The sequence below is a fragment of the Podarcis gaigeae genome (genome assembly GCF_964106915.1).
Source record: "Podarcis gaigeae genome assembly, chromosome: 11".
NCBI lineage: Eukaryota > Metazoa > Chordata > Lepidosauria > Squamata > Lacertidae > Podarcis > Podarcis gaigeae.
Window position 1 is genome coordinate 42749418 of NC_139687.1, and position 15487 is coordinate 42764904.

Here is a 15487-nt window from a genome sequence, read left to right on the forward strand (position 1 = left end):
CTTGTGAGCCAGAGTGGTGTAGTGGTTAAGAGCGGTAGTCTCGTAATCTGGGAAACTGGGTTCGCGTCTCCGCTCCTCCACATGCAGCTGCTGGGTGACCTTGGGCCAGTCACACTTCTCTGAAGTCTCTCAGCCCCACTCACCTCACAGAGTGTTTGTTGTGGGGGAGGAAGGGAAAGGAGAATGTTAGCCGCTTTGAGACTCCTTAGGGTAGTGATAAAGCGGGATATCAAATCCAAACTCTTCTTCTTCTTAGAAAATTTTCCCTTACAAAGCAATTAAAGGCTGTCCAAACCAGCCTGGAGGTGGTAAGGAGCATGAAAGCCATTCCTATGACTAGCATGTCACTTTGATTCTGATAAATCCAGTTATAATTGGGCTCCTGAATCTGGGGAGAATCTGTCTATTTTGGTTCTATCCGTATCTCATTTTTCCAATCTTAACTTGTGTGTTGGTTTGTGATTTCCTTCCATTGAAAAAAAAGTTTGTCAGGATTTTAGTATATGTTCCTCCTAATCTGCACATTTTTGTATGAATTCTTGCCTAATATTTGTTGAATTCTATTTTCATTAATATATACATTTTATGTACTTTCCCTGCAATATACACATTTTTGCACACCATATTGTCCTGAACAACTGCATCACAAAATTAAGAAATGTGCAAATTTCAAAGGACAGCTATGTTTCAGTTTGTATATTGTTACAGGAAGTGAACATTATTGAAATTCTCCCCCAACTTTATCTAGCCCCTCATGTAGCCCATCATCTAACTATTTGCATGCCTCTTTTGGTGTGACAAGAATAGTGCATTCCTCAGACCTTTGATTGTCTCAAAAACTATTGCTTCTTGACTATTATTATTATTAATTCAGCTTATACACCACCCTATACCCAGAGGTCTCAGGGAGGTTCACAGCAAGACCACAACATATAAAATCAAACCAAAAGCAATAACCCAAAAACTCCCCCCTCAATGCTTCTGCTATGTGAGCATGGCCTTCTATAATTTACGGTGCAGAGAAAAGCTCCCTGACAACTGGTTTCAATCTTTTCCTCCTTTTGCCTTGCCATCTGCATCTAGTTGAAAGCCTTTCTGCAAGGTAACATTTATGTGTGCAAGCTGAGCTTGTCTTCTTAGCCCATAACTTTCGACCCACCATGATGGCATCTCGCCATCTTTTCCTCCTGTGATAATGGAAAGTTCTTATCTATCTGTGTTTCATCCATGGATAACCAAAAGCATGCCAATGGAGAAAGAGAGAAGGAGTAAGCCGAGCTACTTTGAAGCTATGTTATGTGGCTGGGATAGATTAGGGCTTTGCAGTATCTGGTCTTTGCATGACTACATGGTGGAAAAGACACAAACAGCAGGCAAAACCAGAACAAGGAAGAAACTCTTCAACTGCCCTTGAGATGCAAAGCATCCAAATGATAGGAACAAGCATAGCTTGCTTATGTGGCAGACAGTATGGTGATAGTGCTCATCTGATCTCCCAGCAGTGGACTTCCAGCTGTTTACCCTAGTAGTGGGTGGGGTGAGTCCAATGCTATGTAAACACACCGGCAAGAGTGCTGTCGTAGTTTTGCCAGTGTGTTTGCAAACTCCCCATAGCCTCATTCCTCCGGCTCTCCTTTCTGGTAAGCATCAGTGACTCAACCATCAGGAGGTCAATGGAGTGCTACCATCCCACCATGTCATCACTGTGCAAACCTGGGAGCATGCTCAACGGATCCTAACTTCTAAGTAAGCTTGCATAGGTGAGATGGTATATTACAGATCTTTCTTTCTTTCTTGAATTTATTTATTTATTTGGTTTTTCAAATTAAAGGTTTACAATCACATATCCAACATAGAAACAAGATTCCAAAGAATCTCCTGGACTTCCCTCCTCCCTTTTGTGGGTCCTATTGTTAATCATTTCCTCCTGCATCTTTTATGATAATCCAGATCTTTTCCATATCCATTATGCCCACAATTCACCATTAAACTACAAGTGTTAGTCCAATCCTATTAACAATTTTAGCTATTTACACTGGTTTTTGAGATAAATTTTCCCCATTCCTTAATTTTTCGACTTCCTGATTTCTGATACTTCTGGTCATTTTAGCCATTTCAGCATAATCCATCAATTTAATCAGCCATTCTTCTCTGGTAGGGACTTTATCTTCTTTTCATCTCTGGGCCAATAACATCCACGCAGCCGTGGTAACATATATAAATAGTCTTTTCTGCTCCCTTGGGATTTCGGCACCTAGAATTCCTAAAAGAAAGACTTCTGGTTTTTTAGAAAAAGTTACGTTCAACGTTTTTTTCAACTCATATATCATTTCCCAAAATTATTTTACTATCTTACATTTCACGGATCTTGTTTCTACTTTGGCTCAAGCCAAGGACACATGCAAACTGTTCTAAAATGATGGAACAGAAGACAGGAGTGTAGAGCAAAGTTTATCTGACACTGTGTAATTCTGACTGCAACCAATCTCAACATGGCTGCTGTTCAAGGCCTCTCATTTCTGGTGGTGTTTTCCAAAACTGCTCTCCCCGCCCCACTGCACTCACTCATGGAACACTTGGTTCCCACTTGCTATTGCATTTCGGCATCTAAAGAAAATATTTCTCTTCAGAATCAAGAAAGTCTCTTCCAGCTTTGTGGTCAAGGTCTTTTTGGAAAGACATGGAGACAGTTTTGGTTTTCTCCTTTGTTTGTTTAAAAGGTTTTATGTAAGAGAGCCAAGTCTTTAATTTGAGGCCAAACAGCTTCTAATACATCGCTCTATTCACATGTAACTCTGGGGCTGGAGTTCAGTAGAGGAGGTTTTGCTTCAGGTGGCAGATTCTGGAGGCAGCAGAGAGCTGTAGCAACAAGAAGTTGGAAGGAGAGAGCTGTGTAGGTCATATGCCCTGCCCCCCTCCATGCTAGCCTGCTGTCCTCAGGTGCAGAGGAAGACACTATTCTATGCCTAGTGTTAGAGTAAGGTTCATCTGCCAGTCTAGTCAGTTTTTGTACATGGAATTGGAGGGAGGCGCCATCTTTCACTTGCCCTCTGGAAGCAAAATGCCTTGAGTGATTCTCTAGCAACTCTCAGGTATGAAGCATAGCTGTCAAGTGTCCCTTATTTGAAGGGACAGTCCCTTATTCCAGCGCCATGTCCCAGTGCTGTCCCTTATTGATGGATGTCCCTTAAATGTCCCTTAAATGATGTCCCTTAAATTTCAAAGGAAGCAGCTCGTCTCCCTCCCTCCCTGCCGGCCAGGGAGGAGGGAGGCTCCAACTGTGTTGCTTGGCTGTGTTGCTCACCCAATAAGAAGTCTAAGAACGACTGGGGGGTGGAGCTTGCATGCCTTGTGTGTGGCTGGTTAATGCAAGCTAAGGGGTTTTTTGAATGCTGGACGCCATTTTGTTGCACGTGCTGCTGCAAAATTTGCAGTGCAAAGCCAGGCCGGGGAGCCATCTTAAGTTGAGGCTGCATAGGCCTTGTGGTGCATGTGATTCAGATTCTATTCAGTTGAACCTCTGGTTATAAAGTTGGTTGGACAGTGTTCTCGAAGCTACCCAGCATGAGTTTGACCAGACTGCAGGAGGACAGGAAGACTGGAGTGCCTGGAACAGGTGAGGCTGCAGGTCTCTTATTTTGGCTGCTGGTCCCTTATTTTCAAATCTGTAAGTTGACAGCTATGGTATGAAGTTCAGCATTTGCTCTTGTGCATTATTATTTTTTTTACCTCAGAAAGAGTGAATAGTGTGCTTCAGGGCTGCAGCAATTTTTTTACCTCAGAAAGAGTGAATAATGTGCTTCAGGGCTGCAGCAGGTTTTTTTACCTCAGAAAGAGTGAATAGTGTACTTCAGGGCTGCAGCAATTTTTTTACCTCAGAAAGAGTGAATAATGTGCTTCAGGGCTGCAGCGGGTTTTTTTTACCTCAGAAAGAGTGAATAGTGTGCTTCAGGGCTGCAGCAATTTTTTTACCTCAGAAAAAGTGAATAGTGTACTTCAGGGCTGCAGCAGTTTTTTACCACAGAAAGAGTGAACAGTGTGCTACAGAGCCGCAGCATAATTGTTTCCTAGAATGCTGTTTGAGAGGGAAGAGGTTTGGTACCTGACATCACTTTTCTGGGGGGTAAGGGTTAATAAAAGAAACCTGCCTCTGCCATAGCAAATGCCTGTTTCCCCTGAACCATCATAAAAAGTTTTTTGGGGAAGGGTGGCAGCTCTTCAGAAATTGTGCCCCCTGTTTCTCAGTGGACTGAAACAACCTGCTCCAAATTCAGTCCAAATATTTGTTTCAGTCACATTCTTTCCCCCCTTTTTTTGCTTTTTATTGAAATTTCCACAAAAAAACCAAAAGACATACAGTACAACAGAGGAAAAATAAACAAACAAAAATAAAAAAGAAAACACTCTTATTAATCAATTATAAGTATCATCCACTTATTTACACAACGTTAACACACGTCTTGACTTCCCTCCTATTTTCTTACATCTTTTCTTCTCCTGCAGTTTCTAACTCTGTGATTTACGCATAGCAAGGTTTATGTTAGGCCTACTGTAGTTTTTAATTTGTTACAATTACTTTCAATGTACTTCAAAAATTTACTCCATTCTTCAATAAACTTTGTTTCTTTTTGATGTCTAATTTTGTTTGTTATTCTTGCTAATTCTGCATATTCAAATAATTTTGTTTGCCAATCCATAATTGTGGGAGTCTCTGCTGATTTCCAATTTTGAGCTATCAGTATCCTGGCTGCTGTTGTCACATACTGAAATAAATTCTGGTCTTCTCTTTTAATTTCATCTCCAATTATTCCTAAGAGGAATGCCTCTGGTCTTTTAAGAAGGTGTACCTAAAGATTTTTTTTAGTTCATTATATATGAGCTCCCAAAATTTTTTAATTTTGTCACACGCCCACCACATATGGTAAAAATCGCCTTCCTTCTGCTTATATCTCCAACACATTTTATTTCCACTTTTATACATTTTATCTAATTTTACCGGTGTGATGTACCAACGATACATAATTTTTTCCAAATTTTATCTTAGCGTGACACATACTGTAAATTTCATTCCTCTGTTCCATAACCTCTCCCACTTGTCATATTCTATGTTGTGTCCAATGTCCATGGCCCATTTTATCATTACCTCCTTTACCAATTCCTCTTTTGTGTCCCATTCTAACAACAGATTATACATCTTTGCTAAGAGTTTAGTTTTTCCTTCTAACACTTCTATCTGATATCTAGATTTTTTCTCGTTCATCCCCAATTTTTTATCCTCATCCCAAAGTGCATTTATCTGATGATATTGCAGCCAACCTGTCAATCTATCTTTCAGTTCGTCATATGATTTAATCTTCCAACCTTGTGTTTCAGTCACATTCAAGACAATGCTATGCAGTTAGTGTATTAAAATCTGCTACCTGGAACAGCCGAGAGTGCCAGTTTGTAAATGCACCATTTTGTGATTATTAGTGAGAAGAAGCCCGTGCCACTCACCTACCAGAACTGGAAAGTTCAGTGTGCCAATGAAGAAACCAAGTGGGTTTGCATCTGTTTCTGCCCAGTGTAAACATCTTTTTGCCTTGAGACTTTATCTCCCTCTTATATTACACATTTTAACATAATGACTAGATTTGCCACTTTTTTTTGACATTCTTTCACATTTGCAGCAGGGCAGGCATTTATAGTTTTGGCTGATGCCAGTTTTATAGGAGGCATGGAAACCTTTTTATGTCTGTACTTTTTGACAGTGCTAAATCTAAGGCTGGCAATCTTTTAGCTGTTATAAAATGCATTTTCATTGTAGGGAATTCATTTGTTTCTCTACTGCTGCCAGACTTCTCAGTTGCTTTGTAACCACATCCTCCCCCTGCATATATATTCTCTGTGCACTCCAGAGTGAAATCTGCCTCCCTCAGTAATCTGGCTCTGAGTCTGCTTGACTTGATGCCACACATTATGCCAGAGTAGTCAATGTGGTGCTGCCCAGATGTTGTTGAACTACGACGACCATCATTTAAAAGATTATTGAGTTCATTATCTGAGGCCCTTCTTCATGTGCCTCCTCCCCGTGAGGTCCAGGGTGGGTGGGGGCACGCGACGACACAAGAACGGGCCTTTTCTGTAGTGGCTCCCATTTGTGGAATGCTCTCCCCATGAAGGTTCACTTGGCTCCTTCATTGTATATTTTTAGGCGTCTGGCAAAAATGTTCCTCTTCAGCTAGGCCTTTGGTTGATTAATATTCTACAGCTTTTTAAATGTGTCTGTGGGAAGAAGGGGGGTATTGCTTTGCTGTTTTTGCTTTAATTATTTACTTGTGTTTTTATCTTGTATTTTATTCTGTGAACTGCCCTGATATATTATGTTCAGGTAATTGCCTGGGTGAGGGGCCATTGGGAGAGAACAAAGGAAGGCTGATGGGCTATTAAGAAAACAAAGGAAAGGGGGCTCTGTGCTGGATAACAAATGGGTGGGGCTCCTTCTCCAGCTCTTAGATAGAGGTAGAAGGGCAAAGCTGGAGGTGCGGGCAGAGATTGCTGTGATGTGACCTGGAGGAAAAAAGCTGGAGGTTGGGAAGGCAGAGAGAGTGAGCGAGAGGCTAATTTCTGCTTGAATCCAAGGCTGTGGCTATGGGAGAAGCAGGGCCTTCTTGGGGTGTTAATGCTGTGAAGCCCTCCATCACAGGCTCAGGTTGTATATACATGTAAATAAACCATAAAGACACCATAGTCTCCACTGTGCTTCATTTTCAAAAGGAAACACTAGCCCTAGGTAAGTGCCTCAAACCCCTGGAATCTTGCACTGCTCAGAGATTGCAGTGGCATGGGACAGTACGTTGAATCATGTAAATGGGGAGATGGGTGTTGCATTATTTTGGTAGATGGTATAGCAGTGTGGTACAGTGTGCAACTTCCCTTTTAATTCAACTTCCATTTCCACCTCCTTGTGGAAGAGCTATATTCCATTCGTGCTAGTCGTCATGGCTATATATTATCTCCAGTATCAGAAATATTATGCTTCTGACTATCAGTTGATGGAAAACAAGAATTGGACAGTGCTTTTGCTTGTGGATCTCCTGCAGGCATCTGGTTGGCCTCTGTGGGAACATCATGTGGGACTAGATGGGCCTTTGATCTGATCCAGCAGGACTCTTTTATGTTCTTTCACTTAACTTTTGTGATCAAAAGGGTGCTAGCATGGAAAGAACTCTAAAAAACGGTGAATGAATTGCTCAGCTCATATATCTTTGATGCATGTGAAAATAAAACACCAACTTATTCTATTATCTATTTTGTCAAAGGGCGAGATCACAAAAGGAGCTTGCATTTCTCTAACCTGCCAGTGTTGGGAAATACTATGTAAAATAGATAGGCAAAGTGTGTCATTAATAATGCTGTATTATCATGCCCATCTGTCTTTAGTTTTGGAACCAAAGTGCTGTGTTACAGCAGCTGCTTCCCATTTTTCTCTAATAATTACTGTGATTAGATGATTTAATGTGGTACTGCATTTAACATTCCTGGTAGTAACACTGACTCTGATATCTGCTTATAAATATAGAATACTGAAGAGCAGAATAAGAAAGCATAGAACAAAGGATCTATAAACTCACATTAACGTAAGTCTGGTTATGATAAAGAGGTGCACTTTTCCTGAATGTATATCTCCTCCCAATATGTAGTTTATCTTCAACTAAGACACTGGGTAGTCTTTATTGCAGAAAGCTGTAAAGCTTTCAAATTGCAGACTGGGGTGGTTCCAGATGGGCATTTGTTGTGGGATTGGTGCTGTTCATCAAAATGCCAGCCCAGGGAAAAACTGGTAAGTTAAAAAACAAACAAAAGCAAAGCCTGTTGCTAGTGAACCGTTTGTAATATCTCAAGTCAACAACATGTTTACAATATTATGCTCTTGTCTAGAAGCACCCCGTGTTGGCAAAAGCATCAGATTTAAGACAATTGTTTAATTAAGACAGTTGCTAAGGCTGGAGTACATGTCATGTTAATTCTTGATGACTGCAATAAGTCCATAAGTCAATTCAAGCAACATTTCCAAATGGCTCTGAGTTGAAAGGCAGGACTATAGAGAAGGGCCAACGTAGATAATACTGAGCCAATGATTTGACACTGAACACAACCAATTAACCACGTCTTCTGTTCCATTCTAGGCCAAGTATCAGTCATGTTCCATTGTGCGAAATTTTCTTTTGGAGTACACTGGAAATCGCTGCTACTTCCAATTCAGAAAACAGATGTTACATATGACAAATGTAACGTTCTGAACTTTTGATATGGAAAATAAAGTTGCAGGATATGGTGCAGGCAGGACAACCATCCAGCCTGTTTTACCCAGATCTGGCCAGAATAGGAAGAGTTGATTTCGCATGCCTTTGGAATGCTGCCAGACTGTTCAATGATATTCATGAATCATCCGTCTCACTAGTTGTCTGTTTCACTGTGCAAAGCTGAAATTAATTAGATAAAAGATGAATGTTTTAAAAGAAATTAACTGATTGTATCACACCCTTAATATATCTAATCACTTCATTTCAAATATCTTTTTATAGTATTTTCATACCACTCTTCTTGGAAAACTACTGGGGCTGCAGTGCCTTTATGCCATTTAGTGCTTAACAGTTCTAGGGTTCAGCTGGATCAGACACACACACCATTCTCTGTCTTCTATCCAGGCAACCAATAAGTATTATCAGAGTTCAAGGTAGGGCCAGTCCAATTCATTTTGGCACCTTAGGCAAACCACAAAATGGCACCTCCCTCCCTGCTAGGGAAGAAGGGGTGAGTGTAGATAATCAGAAACATCAGGAACAAATGGGGAATAAAAATCTACATTGGGTCTGCCACCCCTGTGGATCCTGCTGCCTGAGGCTGTCACTTCACCTTGCCTCTTGGGTGGGCTGGCCCCAAGTAAAGGACATATTCTAGCTAGGCAAACACACTCATGGAGATTATAAAGTAAGGCTATTGGGGGGTGACCTGGGGAGAGTCCCAAGGGACCACACTTAGCCCCTGGGCCCGAGGTCTTGCAATCCTGGGGGAAGTTTGCCCATAGCTACTCTGTTAAGAGCCTCACTCTCTCTCCCATGTTCATATCCTTATCTGTAAAATAGCAATAATATTCACTTACCTTCCAGGGCAGGTGCGGAATGGTAGAGATAAGATCATAAGGCATTTCACACATCGGAAGTACTATAAAGAAATATACATAATGAAGTGTCACTGGGGATGGGCAACAACCAGGGGAGGAAATTACAGCCCCAGTGAAAAGTTTATTTACATTTTTTTCTGTTTAATCAAGAACAGAGCTCATATTATGCATGCTCAGGACTCCTTTGGGAGCAGTTCCAGCTAAGGTTCATTGGAAAAGGGGGAGTGTATTGTAGCAAAAGATAATATAATCAGGCTTAGACTCACTGAAGGAGAACTGTAAAAGTTTGGAGAAATGGCAAGCCGTAAGTCAGGGCAGCTGGCTTCATAAAAAGCAGCAGCTATTCATCCACCCTTGCCCTAAGAAGCAACTAAGTTATTTCAGTATGACTCGTAAAATAAATACAAATGTACCAGACACACAGTATTATTCCTAATTTAAAAATGGCACAATGCATAAATAAAAAGTAGCTATTTCAGACTGGGCTTTCTCCTACCCCCACTTTCCTTCCTTTTTTAAAAAAGAAAATCTCTTGTTGGTTTAACCATACGCTAGAATTATTTGACAGGAGAAATTGGAAAGAATGTTCTGGATCTATGTCTGATTAGTTAAAATAGAAGACTGGGTCACATAGACATACTCTTGGGATCCCAACAAGTTGCCGCTAAAAGCAGCTTTTTCCTGGTGTTCCAGCCCAAGACAGGGCTGGGAAAACCAGCTTTCCAAATGAACGGCAATGCTTTGTTGGCACAGTTGTTCCTCTACTTATGCCATGTAGATAATCCCATGTAATTATGGTACCATTCACTGTATGAGTTACATTCTTTGACCCTTGTGCAAATTCTGTTGGAGGAATGTTAAATGATGGCAATCAAACTCAGTGTTGCCACGTTCCAAAAACTTATTGGCAACTGCAGCAGTTTTCTCTTCCTGCTATGCATACATGAGTGTAAGTTGCATTTGAACTCCAGAATAAACCATGGTTCATTATACTGGAAATAAACCTAGGTAAGCCTAGGTCTTTCATCCTCCGCACTCTTCCTACCTACAATGTGGTCACACGGACTTTGGAATCTTTCACTTCTGCTTTTGATTAACTGTACCCTGTTGCCTTGTCTGAACCTGACAAGCTGTGGTTAATCATAACTATGGTTTGTTTGAAACAAACCTACTTCAAGTTTACACGAGTAAGGTTCGAATTCCTAGCTGCCTTGATGAATATTTGTGACCAAGAAATACCCATGCCGTTCATCCCTAGATTATTCTTAGGTTGACTCTGCTTAATTTGGCATTCTCAAGGATCAGTAGCTATAAACATCATCATGGGAACATTTTATTTACATTGTGTAAAAATGTGACCTCAGAATCACTGCAACCATCAGCCTTACTGATTTGAAGTGGCATTTCCCTGACAACAGTTTTCATGATAACCGCTTGTTCAAAGTGCAGCCAAATGACGATGTCAGCATTCAACTATGTCCAATGCAGTAATGGAAAACTAACAATATAGGGGCTATATCTGTACTTATGAGAATGAGTCAGCACAAGCATCACCTTAGCAAAGGGAAGTTTTTAATATTTTATTTTATTTTAAATATTTTGTTGTAAGCCGCCCAGAGTGGCTGGGGAACCCCAGCCAGATGGGTGGGGTAATTAATAATAATAATAATAATAATAATAATAATAATAATAATAATAATAATAATAATAACTAAAGCATATGCCCTACATAATGGTTAAGACAGTCTTGACATCTGTTCCTTCCTCCTAATAAGGAAGGGAAAACTCCTAGCAAGCAGGAGAAGATTACACCCATCCTTAGTTCTCTCTAAAATATAATTTGTAACATAATGCACCCAATAGTTATTATACTTAACAATGTACAGACAGACATTGTTGCTGTCTGCCTTTAATTAGGGAATTTGTTTCCCCCTGAAGACTCACCAAAGCTTGAGTTTGAACATCTTCTGGAAATGATGTAAGGCATCATTCAGTCTGGTTTTCACTTTCTAGAGATAGGGAGTGTGTGTTATTGTAATTTTTATGACTGACATATTGTTACCCGCTGAAATATTTGGGATGGGGTGATATAACAGGTTGTAAATAAAATAAATGAATCATATAAAACATTAGTTCTCATGTATCTATTTCAATTGACTGTTCTTTTAAAGCCAACATTTAAAATGTTCCTGGCTCCCATCCATTGTGGGAGGGTCCCTAGCAGAACTGTTCTGGGCTAAGCATATTCCAGAAAATTCTCACAGATACTGTTTTGAGGCATGTGAGAATTTGTTTGTTGCTATCTGTTTATTCCTTGGTAATTGTTAAAGGGGTGTTTATCTCCTGTTCTCACCCATGTCCTTTCCTAAAATGAAAACAATCCACTTTCATTCTCCATCAATACAATTCTGTACATTTTGCACTAGTTAATATGTGAATGCTCAGCTGCAGCTTATTACACTTTTCCTTTTCCTTGGCACACAATTCTCTTTACAGTTCTTGTAGCTACAGCCGTCTCCAATTTTTCCTCCCATGCATATAATCTGAGGCTGGTTGCCATGGACCTGCATCTCAGGCCAAGCTTTGTTCTGGGAAGAAGCCACACCCTAAAATCTCTTCCTAAAACCGATTTTAGGACATTTACTTATCACTTGCTTCCCATGCTGACTGTTTCCCTCACTTATACAGTCATTAGGGTTGCAAGTTTTACTCATTTGAATCCTGTTTACGCAGCAGTAAATTAAATGCAGCTTATTCAAAGAGAAAAAGAAAAAGTATGCACAGGACTGCAGGATGTCAAGGACTGGCAGGACTCTGACAAGTGTGTGACAGGTTAGGGGGCTGGAGGCTGACCCAGGAGAGGGGCCAGTGATTTATGGGTTTTAGTGCCACTTGAGAGGCAGGAGCCAGGGGGAAAGGGAAGGGTCTGAGCAATCAGAGACAAAGGTGGGGACACAGAATGTGTCAGAAGCAGACGAAAAGTCTATTCAGGCAAGGGGTGGGCTGGTCGAATCCCCGCCATACCCAGCCCACTGTCTCCTAGAACCAGGAGGGGCTTCAAGAGAGAAGCGCAACAGCAACTTCGATGCAGGAAGTCTCAGGTTGTGTATGCACACTCCATTGGACCGGGGGGGGGGGGAGAGCCCAGGGTGTGTGGGGAGGCTGCACCCAACTGCCTTGCCAGGCACAAACCTGGAAAAGTTAATGCCAGCTATGTAGATGCCAGAAGTGTGTGTGTTTGTATCCTTAGGTGTTGCTGTTAATGTGTACTTTCATCAATAAAGAACTAACTATCGGCCATTTGCCTTCCTTAGCTGGGTATGCACAGGACAGAGCCTTTCTCAGCTAAACTTTTAATTTCAAATTTGTTCCTCAGGTAATTGGTGGTCCTGATACAACATGGTGGCTTTGAGGGTGTGGAATCTGTCAGACAACTAAGAACATAATAATTTTCCTTGTGTGTATGTATGTGTGTATGTATGTATGTTTGTTTGTTTCCCACCCTTTACCAGGGCCCAAGGCAGGTTACAACAATTTTAAAATCCAATATAAAAATAGTTAAAACAATCAAGACAATAAGGTGGGTTCTAAAATATAGACTCAGGTGTCAAAGGTCGGGATATAAAGGTGCATCCTCAGCATATAATGAAAGCTACTCAGTGAAGGTGCCTGTCATAAGTCCTATGGATCTGTCATGGAGAGGTTGGTGAGATGATAAGGAGGAACGGGAAGAGTTTGAAGAATTGGAAGAGACTGGCCCAGGGAGAGAACTTGGGACTCCAAGAGGAGTCTGACCTCAGACCCAGCAGGTGTCCCAGAAAACCAGAACATCCCTTTTCCCCCCTGAGAGCGCAGCAGGCATTTTGGGTGCTGTGTTCTTGAGCAATTTTATGCAGAGATCTTGCCCTGGAAAAGGAAATTCGGGGGGCTGTGGTCTCAAATGGTACCCCAAAATATGAGTTTTCAGGCACCATGAGAGCACAGCCCCCTCGAGTGCTTTATTTACATGCAGTTTTGGGAACTGGGAGAGCACGACCCCGAAAAAGCATGTCTTTTGGCCTCCATGATCTCATACGGGTCACGCGACTTAGGCAGGAAGACAGACAAGAAGACATGCGTCCAGGTTTGGGGACTCAACATGTTAGAGGGTATGTGACTTGGGGAAAGTCACAGAGGATTGGGAGATAGAGCTCAGGAAGTGCCTACTGGCTTGCCAGAGGACAGGCCCACTTGTATGATATTGAACAACTGTGGAAGTGGCTCTGGCACCTTCCCCTGTCAATGAAGAGCCTCCCTCTTCATGGAGGCACCTGGGGATAGGTCTGGCTATGAGCTGGCCGAGTCATCTCTGCCTCCATCTGAAAGGATGTAGAGATGACAGTGCCTGTGTGAGTAGACCATGCATGCCCAACCACTATGGAGGAGTCCTCATTTGCTTGACTAGTCTTGAGGCTCATGAGTCAATCATGCCAAAAAGCTGTGCTTGTTCCACTCTTCGAAGGGAGAGTGCAGGGGGCCTGTCAAGTGTTGAATCAACATCTTAGCTATGCCTAGCCAGACGCAGGTGGCGCTGTGGGTTAAACCACAGAGCCTAGGACTTGCCGATCAGAAGGTCGGCAGTTCGAACCCCTGCGACGGGGTGAGCTCCCGTTGCTCAGTTCCAGCTCCTGCCAACCTAGCAATTCGAAAGCACGTCAAAGTGCAAGTAGATGAATAGGTACCGCTCCGGCGGGAAGGTAAAAGGCATTTCCATGTGCTGCTCTGGTTCGCCAGAAGCGGCTTAGTCATGCTGGTCACATGACCCGGAAACTGTCTGCGGACAAACGCCGGCTCCCTCGGCCTATAGAGCAAGATGAGCGCGCAACCCCAGAGTCGGTCACAACTGGACCTAATGGTCAGGGGTCCCTTTACCATTACCTTTACACATGCTGGGATGTTTACTGACTTCATCAATAAAACTTTGAAATCCTCCAGTTGTGGTAATGGTTCAAATTCTGAGTCCAAGTAGGTGTGCCAGGACAGTGCCACGTGCACCCCTGTAGAGAAGGAATTCTACAACTGAGGGGCTGCTACAGATAATTCCCTTTCCCTTCAAATGAATGCGGACAATGGAACTACCAAGGAGCACGCCCCCCCCCCCGCCAATCTAAACACACGAGTGTCTGAAGGGAATGAGACTTTTTCCAGATAATTAGGGCCCAAGTCATATGCAAAAACCATGAATTGGGCCCCCAAACAAACAGGCAACCAATGCAGCTGTTTCAAAACAGGATTTTGTGAGTTCTAAACGGAACCCCTGCCAGTAATTTGGCTGCTGCATTCTGGCAAAATCTTCCTGATTCAGTCATCACACATCCTTTTTCAGACTGAGTACAGAAATAGGATATAGATGTTCCTCAAAAATCCAGATGGCATAGCTGCGAGCAATACAGACAGTGTCTTTCAAGTGGTCAATAGGTGACAGATGTCAGACAATATTATAGATTTCTCAAGGGAACTACTTTTTTCTTTTTTCTTTTAAAATGGTGCCAGGAATAATACCCTTCCCTTGCTGGAAGATGGTGATGGCACAAGATAGAAACATTTATAATTAAAAGGTATGGGAATCCAGATATTTATAGGGAGAGGATATAAGGAAGCAGACTTTCTCTCCCAGCACCCTGACTTTTGAAATTCAGTGTGAACAAAGCTTATATTTTAATTTCCCCATTATTCTATTGATCAGGCTTTTCGGAAAACTTCTATTATTTTATAGATTAGTTTTTTAGGAAAACTTCTTAGGACTATTGGCAACAACAACAACTTTTAGGACTGATAGGGTGTATGCATTCTACTCCCTTTCTATACTGTAATGTCATCTGTCTCTTCTTGCTGTACTGTGAATATGCTTTGGATATGCTGATGACATTAAGCCAGTGTGGTGTAGTGGTTAGGCGCGGTAGACTCGTAATCTGGTGAACCGGATTTGCTTTCCCGCTCCTCCACATGCAGCTGCTGGGTGACCTTGGGCCAGTCACACTTCTCTGAAGTCTCTCAGCCCCACTCACCTCACAGAGTGTTTGTTGTGGGGGAGGAAGGGAAAGGAGAATGTTAGCCGCTTGGAGACTCCTTAGGGTAGTGATAAAGCGGGATATCAAATCCAGACTCTTCTTCTTCTTCTCTAGAGAGAGGGTCAGTGGATGCTGGGGGTAAAGGGGACTGAGGTTTTTGAGTTCTCTGAATACTGTATGGTGATATTCCGTATATTTTTTGTTTTCTGAATCTCTCTCTCTCTCTCTCTCTCTCTATATATATATATATATATATATATGGAGAAGCAAA

General features: G+C 41.9%; 1 long non-coding RNA gene across 1 annotated transcript; it reads left to right on the forward strand.

The window, feature by feature from the left end:
• The first annotated feature begins 2983 nt into the window (after nucleotides 1-2983).
• On the forward strand, nucleotides 2984-8268 carry LOC310827561. The gene is made up of 3 exons (XR_014556414.1): nucleotides 2984-3092; nucleotides 7562-7619; nucleotides 8169-8268. It is a non-coding gene; the product is annotated as an uncharacterized lncRNA (long non-coding RNA).
• The last annotated feature ends 7219 nt before the right edge of the window (nucleotides 8269-15487 follow it).